The sequence below is a fragment of the Equus quagga genome, chromosome 6, assembly GCF_021613505.1.
Source record: "Equus quagga isolate Etosha38 chromosome 6, UCLA_HA_Equagga_1.0, whole genome shotgun sequence".
Classification (NCBI taxonomy): domain Eukaryota; kingdom Metazoa; phylum Chordata; class Mammalia; order Perissodactyla; family Equidae; genus Equus; species Equus quagga.
The window spans coordinates 77,821,484-77,830,784 of NC_060272.1; the positions used below are offsets into that span (position 1 = coordinate 77,821,484).

General features: G+C 39.7%; 1 protein-coding gene across 3 annotated transcripts in view; it reads right to left on the reverse strand.

Moving 5' to 3' along the window:
* Positions 1 to 7,815, reverse strand: part of TNFRSF19 (TNF receptor superfamily member 19) — a 95,583-nt gene extending 87,768 nt beyond the window's left edge. For 2 of the 3 annotated variants that reach the window (XM_046664532.1, XM_046664527.1), the window contains exon 1: positions 7,555 to 7,815. The gene's annotated coding sequence lies outside the window, so the exon portion shown is untranslated. The other variant, XM_046664530.1, reaches the window with a different exon arrangement.
* Positions 7,816 to 9,301: the final 1,486 nt, after the last annotated feature.

Genomic DNA, 9,301 nt, shown 5'->3' on the forward strand with positions numbered 1-9,301 from the left:
ATGAGAAAGGGCCTCCGGAAAACGATGCGGCACATTGCTCCGGGGGGGTCCAGATCACGGTGACCTAGCTCTGGTGACCCAGCCGCCTCATTCATTCATTGATGCGTTTTCCCGGCAGATACTCACCCAAGGCTCGCCCACCCGACAGAAACCTCTGGAGCTCAGGGGTGTGTGGTGGCGAACGCCTGTGTCCATCTCCTCCACGCCAGGAACAGCCCAGTCCAGCTCCCAGGGTCACTGGACGTCGCTGGCGACGTGCGGGGAGCACAGAGCCTGGGCTCCGTGTCGTCACTGGTACTTTGTGTAAAGTGTTGAAACTCCTGAGCTTCAGTTTGTGCATTTATGAAGGGGAGCTAATGGTGCCCATTTTGCAGATTTATTGGAAGGAGTAAGAGAAGCATGTACATTTAAAATAAAAGCTTTTCCAGCAGTAGAATGCTATAGAAATGTAATTGTTGTTTCATTTGTCCGAAGACTGAGTAAACAAGCAAAGTTCCTTCAAACGCAGGATACTGTGCATGGCTGGTACAAGGAGGCATCCGCCGTTTCTCCTGTGTTGGCTGTGTTTCCCCGGCACAACTTGCACGTCTCGTGGGATGGAACCCAATCCTTTGTTTCTCTTCTACACCCCAAGGCCCATAGTAGCCTTTCACTAAATATTTGTTGAATGAATGAATAAATCGTTATAGTTAATTACTTATAAGCACATCTTGTGATCCTACACTGAGAACACCACAGTACTGTACTAGGTACTTGTGAAAAATACATTAGAAATATTATCATTCCCAAGTGTCACACCTCAAGGTTGTCTGCTTTAAATCTAACAGGGCCAGAATATAAATCACAATAATGACTTCTCTGTAAACGATTTTCAAATGATATACACTATCTCATTGGAAGCTCGAGGCAAGCATATGTTCCCCTAGCCTGTCAGCTGTTCCTTAGTCCTACTGCAGACTCTGTGCATGGCACTAATACGTTCATTGTTCTAGGGAAGCTATCTGTTTGTCTGGGTGCCTTTCCCAACTAGACTTCAGTCTCCTGAGGGCACATCTTAATTTCTGAACATCGCAGAGCCTAACACATAGGATGCTCAGCACATCTTTTTTAAGCTGAATTATTCCTTCTTCCTTTGTAAGATCTCACACATTCACCCTTTCTTAAGACCTCTTCTCTTCTTTCCACCGCCTCCACCACAGTACAGGCCCTCCCCACCTTTCCTCTGAATCTCGCCACGCCATCAAACGCTCCGTGCTGTTCTGTCCAGCCAATACTCCCCATTCCTGCCTTTCCTCACTGTCACTATCCGATTAAAATATTTACAAGAGGTTCCTCATTGTCAAGAATGGCTTCTATACTCCTTGAATTAGCATTCAAAGACTGCCATGTTGGGCTCCACCCACATTTTTAGCCTTATCTTTGTCTGTAGACTGAACACTTCATATTCTGGCCAAACTGGTCTGCATGCCTTGCCTTAAATGTGCCCTGAACTTGCCCTTCCTTTTGCTCTCTAACCTTCATCCTCTTCACCTGTTTCCCTTACCTGTCTAACTCCTTACTCACTTTACTCCCATTTCAGGACCAACTCAAAAGCCACAACTCTCAAGAGTTTCTCCAAGGTTTGTGGCCTTCTTACTGCAGTGACAGCACTTGCCACATTCTCCCTGTGTCATAATTATCTGTGACTCAGCTTTCTTCCTCAAAGAGTTAAAACTGCTTTCAGAGAAGGGGCATATGTTGTTCAAACTTGTATCTCTGATAGTATCAAACATTCACACAAATGTTCAATGAATGTTTTCTGAGTGGAATTTAATCTGCTGGCTCAGGAACTACTCTTTGACTTCAGCCAAATGTTCTTTTTTTCTCTGGCCTCCTTTTGTACTTAGAGACAGTAACACATTATTAGTTCATTAGTTCTTGCATCATTTCATGTGTATTTGATTGATCTTCCCAGTTAGCCTGTTAGCTCCCTGTGGAGAGAGACCCTACTGTTACCAGGCTTTGGCATCAGATGATCTAGTCTCAGATACCAACTGCCATTCACTAGTTGCATGCCGTTGGAAATGTTACTTAACCGCTCTAAATTTCCATTTCTTTTTTAAAGATGGGCACCTGAGCTAACATCTGTTGCCAATCTTCTTTTTTTCCTTCTTCTTCTCCCCAAAGGCCCCCAGTACATAGTTGTATATTCTAGTTGTGGGTCCTTCCGGTTGTGCTATGTGGGACGCGACCTCAGCATGGCCTGCTGAGCGGTGCTAGGTCCATGCCCAGGATCCAAACTGGCAAAAACCAGGGCCGCCGAAGTCAAGTCTGCGGACCTAACCACTTGGCCACAGGGCCAGCGCCTAAATTTCCATTTCTTCACCTGTAAAATGCATTGTTTTATTGTGGTTGTTAACTAAGATAAGGTATTTAAACCACCTAGTACAAGGCCTGGCACATAGTAAGTGCTCACTAAATAGCAGCCATAATTAGCAGTCTATCTTCTGTGGGGCGTACAATGCCTAGCATCAGTAAATACATGATCATTGAAATGATATGTGACAGTGGGGACAAACAGCACTGAACCTCTGCACTCTAGCTATCACAGGCATCTTACTCTCTAAAGGAGAGGCTAGTTAAGTTAAATAAATACTCCCCTCTCCCCCTCACTTTGAGTGTCTATATGGTCTGGAGACAGTATGATCGTGTGATCGGAATGAGAACCCAGATCCACAAATGAGGACCGGCGGTAGAACAGAATTAATTGTATGATTCTTAGACTCATTCAGAAGGAAATCGATGATTAGAATTAGGGCTGCAAACGTCCTTCTCCCTTTAAAACGTTGAATATCATTAATGGACTGAAATTTTTATTGGAAAAGCCAAATTATTATGAGGATCTTGGTAGAGGTGTTGTTTTCAAGATTATGTTAAGGGTCAGTTTCCTGAAGCTAGTTTTAGCAACATCTAAGCTGATACACAGTGCATTTGTTTAGGATCTTTTCCCAAAAACGTTGAACTAATGAAGTAACAAACTTCTTTTAAAAATAGTTTCAGCAATAAGCTAGCTCACTGGAAGCAAAGTTAATGGCAAATTGTTTAACTTTCTAGTGATTTTTAGTGTAAATCACTTTTCCTTGGGAAAATGAAGTAGAATGCCAGCTCCAGGAGACTACTGAATTTTGTTTGTTAGTCCACAGAGACTGGCACATGGTAGGTACTCATTAAAAATTTGTGGAATGAATTAATAAATGGGAGGGAGAATCCCAAAGATTAACAAAGTTTGCCAAATATACATGAAAAGGCCAAGGAGGTTATTTACTTGGGTATATAATGTCAAACTCATGACTTACAGAGCAAAGTTGTTATAAGTTGTAGCACTTACACTGATCTTTGTGAGCTTACGACACCCCCACTGGGCAGCCTTTTCATGAGTTTAATGAGAAGAAACAGGCCATTGACCCTCCTCCTCTCTCTCCCGATGAATATGGTGGACTCCTCTGCATATGGCTGAATTAAGAAACGGGCTCACTGGGCAGCAGCCCATGATGCGAGGAGATGGGGCTGCCAAAGTATTGGGGACGTTTAAGCAGGATGGAGAAAGATGTGCTTAGAACTCCTCTCAGGGAGAGTGTGGTTTATGTGGGAAGGAATGGTTTGATAAAGTCGCTCGAGAACCCCACCCTACCAACTCACCCCTCCCTCCCCCTTTGCACCAAAGAGCAAATTTAAGTCACAACGGATAGTGTTAAATGGCCTCTCAACCTTGGTAACTTCTGGGTGGTGAATTCAGCAAGCGGGTGGTTTCGAGGGACAACTCTGGAGCCGAAGCTGAATGGCTGTGACAGTAGAGGAGAACTGCAGCATGGCCACCTGGGGGCCTCCTCTGTCCTCCTTTTCCTAGCCCGTTCCTCTAAATTGGGCAGACAAAATTTCAAAGAATCACTCTTTAGAGGGGCACCAAATTATTAATTTTTCCAGGGTGGCTGAACTGGACCTGCCCTTACAGGGAGTCTGACCAAAGCAATGGTGGATGCTCGAGTTCAGTCTCGTCCTGAAGCAGAGAAAGAATGGATTGTGTCCTGAGGGCTTCATAGCTGAAGATTCTAGGCCAAGTGATGGAAAACTCCATCAAAAATTTCTCAGAGCTCTCGCAGAATATACCAAAGAAAGAAAAAAAGGAGACCATATTTGGCCAAAATTTTGGCTATAATGTTTGCTGGCAGTTAAGTTCAGCTTTACATAATTCTTATAGGAGAATTAGCTCCTAGCCCTAGAACAAAAGATTTGAAATCAGACTCTAGTGCTGCCACTTAATTACCCTGTGATCTTACGCGTGTTATTTAACCCTGGAGACTCACTCTCCTCATCTGTATAATGGGCATGACAAACTTAAATGCTGTAAATTTAAATGAGATAGCGTTTAAACAAATATTGTTAGAGTGCCTGGCACACAAGTATTCAATACACAAGTATATCAATAAATATTAGTGAATTAATTAATAATTAGTGAATTCATAAATATTAGTAAATGGTACTAAGTAATAATCTGTAAAGTTTTATATGAAACCTTTACGAGGTTGATAAAACATGAGGGACAGCTATTTGGTCTTGAGAGCAGTGTGCATGTGTACAATTTACAGTCAATAAATAAATGTATTCACAAGAAATATATTATTTTTTCCAAGAAAAAAACCAGAGTTAATGAAAATATGTTTGAGGATTCTTAAAATAATCAGATGTAGTATGGAACACAAATCATGTACAAACCCATATTGAACTTGCAAACTGAAATCTCAAAATCCCACTGGTAATCTCCTTTGAGAAATAACAACCTTTAATTAACTATCAAACTTTTCACGGACACCATTAACATCTTCTAAAAAAATATCAATTCCTTGGAAACACACAAAGATGTGCTTTTATAATGCCAAACTTGTATACACACACACACACACGCACACAAATACAAATAATTCCACACTGCATTGATATACTAAATTTTTTGTGAAAGTCATTTTAAATATTGCGGTAAATTGTGTGAGCAGTAATTGTGTCTCAACTGGTCAGAACTGCAGAAGCAAAGGAACAGTCGGAAAACAACCAGACTAATCCAGTTGATTGACATGTCTATCATGGAAAGAAAAAAATGTACTGCCATAGGAAGTGGCTATCTTTATCTTTTAAACTAACGTTGTTCTCCGATCAGCTACCCCGTGCACTTGTTTTAGCAGTTGTTGGAAAATAGACTATGCATGGTGACCTAGAAAGAATGCTGGACTAGGACTTGGGAAGCTAGCCATGTGACCTTGGCTAAGAGTCAAGTTACTTTTCTCTAGTCTCAGTTTCCGAATCTGTAAAATGGCTATAAAAATTCCACCCTGCTTATTTCATGAAGATGATCTGATCCACCCCCTCATTTCATGCATGAGAAAACTGAGCGAAGTGACTCTCTTAAGGTCACATAGCTAATCAGTGACAGAACCAGGACTAGAAATAAAAGTCTTTTGAAGACTTGGACTTTCTGCAGGAACAAAGCAGCCATTGAAGCAATAGACAGGAAAGCGCTCTGAGCAGTGTCCTAGAAGGAAGCACCATGGAGTACATCTGCTCAACCACAGTCAAGATCATCGTGCGGCCATTAATTCAGAAACGCTTTTTGAGACTGTACCTGCACACTCAGCAATAGCCATCTTTCTTTTAGAATCGGGTACAATATCTCATTTTTCAATGAAGACACAAGGAGGAAACAATTAAGTGAATTAATCCAGACACTGAAGTGGATTTTCAAAGACTTGACTTGCCCAAGCTAGTTTTCTACAAAGCCCTAAATTAATCAGATAATTGCTAATTCTCCCTTTTGTTTTGTGCTGAGGAGAGTCTGTATTTGTTGAAATGAGCCTGGTAGCAGAATAAACAGTCATTTAAAAGATTTCAAAAAATTAAAAAATCCCAAATCTGAGCTAAGTGACCACGAGTTTCTAAGCACACTATTTTTTTAGGCATCTTCTCCAGTCATTGCTTTAATCTTCTTTATCTGAATGTGAATATTAATACTGCTTTTATGATTTAAAGAGGGTTTTTTAAACAAATGAATGAAAACAATCAACCTAAACTGATCCTCTGGAATATTATAAACATGCTTTTTTACATTGTCAGTAGAACAAAAATTTAAATGCCTCTCCCAAGCATGACTAAAAACCACAGTTGAGTCTTAGATTAAATTCTTACTGACACATTTGAAAAATATAGTCAGTACGGTTTTGAATAATCTCCACTTAACAGCTATCAAAGTTTTAAAATTAAGCAAACAATGCTAATTGCCCTCCTTCTAAGCCCAGGAGGGAAGTTTAGAAAGCAATTGAATTAATTGGCTCTGAAAGATTAATTACATATGAAATGAGACTCATTGGACCTTTCCTGTTTCATCAGAATTTCAGACTGAAGGACAACTGGTCTTATCGTTTAGAATTTCTTTGCGGTTCATCTAGCATAGAATAGACTATTGTGATGATAATTAAATATTTTACCCAAATAAATTTAGGACTGGAACATTAAAATGAACTGGAGTGAACATGGAACTCTTCCACTGTATTCAGTTCTTGCATCTCAATGTAAAGATTTTAGTGTGTGTGTGTGTGTGTGTGTGTGTGTGTGTGTGTGTGTGATCATTGAATTAATAAGTTAACTTTCAAATTCAGCACAGCAGTGTAATTTGGTTTTCCCATATTGAGCATAAACCCAAGCGAAAATGTGACTAAAAATTTTATGTAACATAATAGCTGTTGATTACTCAGATAGTTTTCATAAACAGTTGGCAGATTTTAAATTATGACAGCTGTCACTATAAATTCAAAGTAAATGTTAATTTAGAATATTAAACTTGCGAATGTTTCTGCAAATAAGGCTCGTACTATTTCCAAAGATTACAGAAAGTCACTAGAGGGTTTTTAACCAAACTTAGTGTAACTTTACCCTTACTGCTTTAAAATTCTTCAGTTTGACACATGAAAGTCTTTAATCGTACTTGAATGGCTTTTCAGCGATTCCCTTGAGGATGCTATCTGCATAAGAAAATGCATGTGATAGGTTTATGTCTTGGAGGTGAGAGAAGAAATAAACTAAAGAAACAGTAGTGCCAGAGATGCACTATACTCTTTTATATAAGAAAACAAGAAAAGCATTGGCATCAAGTAAAGCTCCACCGCCTGTTTACTAAATAAAGTAACCTGCAAATACTTAGAGCAATTACAGCCTAGGATCCCAGGCTCTGAAGGACCGATTGTAGGCTAAAGTTAGCACTCTTCTGTTTTGTCCTTTTGAGCAACTTATTTCCAAGTAAAATTTCCATGACACTGCAAACTCTTTTCTACAAATTACGAAAATGGCATGGAGTATCGTCTTTACTCTGATACACACATGTAGCATAATGTAGTATTCAAGTATAGAAATGCTTGTTTTTAATTGATTAAAACCATCTTTCTCTTAGAACATACAGGAAAAGTGAAGTGAAAGCAACAACAACACACAAAATGCTGTACCTGCAGCAGAGGAACTCTTTCCAGCACTCACCCTTTCTGCAAGTTAGTTTCTCCTTGGCAGCACTTCTATGCCAAATGCTTCTACCTTCCCAAAAATGTATGTCAGCACAAGCCCAGACGAAACTTCAAATCCAAGAAAATAAAATTAACCATGCAGATCAAAGGCAGACGAGCAGGGAGATGAAATGCCCGTAATCTGATCGGTGATCAGTTGCAGAACATCAAAGGCAGGGCTAAATTTATACAGATGCACGGATATTAAGAAAGTTCACTTTCAGCAGGTAGTCACCCTCGAGCCTCCTCGTCCACAAATTCTTTTGTTTAACCCGATCACGTTGTTTTCCTCCTTTTTTTTTTTTTTTTTTTTTTTTTGCAGCGAGGCAATACCGGCGGTTCTCCCAAGCTTGGGCTGAGTGGCTGGATCTGTAGCCTTTTCGGTTCCCAAGCTGTGTTGTGGATTGTGTGTTGGAAGCCTTGCCTAGTGCCAGCGGGTTCTGCTTTATCCCTTTCATCTCTCTGAGCTGCAGATCCCATGACATCATTCAGCGCCTTGGGACTGGTAGGAGAGCTATAATTCAGCCTGTGGGGGAGTACAGCTCAAGAGAAGCCAGAGTTTGCCTGATTTCTAATCACGTTAGACTATTGTGCCTCATGCAGGACGGTTTCTGTTATCTGTTTCCCGGTTGGAAAGGGCGGCAGTTGCTGCGGGATGATTCTTGTGTGATAAGATCCAGGTTCCAAGTGACAGCACTTAATTGCCTCTTCTTTGATAAAAATCACAATTTTCCACAAAGATGCAGCGTCAAATATTCAGAATAGTTAAATATCCGTATAAGACCATTTCAAAAAACACCCAGAAACACTGCCAGATGGAGGGGATAACATTTAAAACTTTTGGTTTTGTTTTAGATGTGAAAGTCTGTAAGGATTTTAAGTAAAGTGCCTTTTCCTTGAAACTTAAATTATTAGAATTTGACTGCCAACTGAATAGTGGTGTTTTAATTAGTTTATCAGTGACTGACATCTCCACCCTCTCGCTTAAGGCCTTGGGCAGACTTAGTCTTAGTCTTGGTCTTTGAGATTCTGAAAATTAGATTTTAAAACAATGTGTAGTTCATAGGTAAGAAAATTTATTAATACCTGCTGAGCGTTTTAAAATTCACAAAAGAACAGAAGTGCTGGAGGAGAGACTTGCCCTGGGCTTCCCCTGGAGCCCTGCGCCTTGCCTGTAAGGGCTGCTTGTCCCAACCCGGAATCTGGGTCTTACTCACTAAAAGTCACTCCATTACTCTAATGCTCCATAATTTAAAATTAAATCTATTGCACATTATTTAGACTTTCCTTACTAGTTTTCCTTAATAATGGCAGATTCAATAAAATACGGGTTTTTTTTAGTATTTGTTAAATGGAAGATAATAAGAAACTTCATCTCCATTACAATCCAGGATACAGTGCATTTCTAAATTCCAGACCCCTCTTTCATGGAATGAAGGAAAATTTTCTATTTTATAATGGAAGCTTGCCAACTTTTGGATGGTCAGTTAAAAATGTTTTTGCAAAACTTAGGAGACAGTAGAATTTAATCATTCTTTGGATAACTTCCCTCCCTAATTGCTTTCATCTAATTTTTCCTGATGTGATATTTGAAAATGTAATTTATGATGTATTTCCAGAGTTCTATGATTCTTGAACAAATTTTCATAGCAAAATATTTTGTTTGAACAGGTAAACATTTGATAGTCATGTTTATTTTTAAACATTTTAAAAATGCTTTTTCT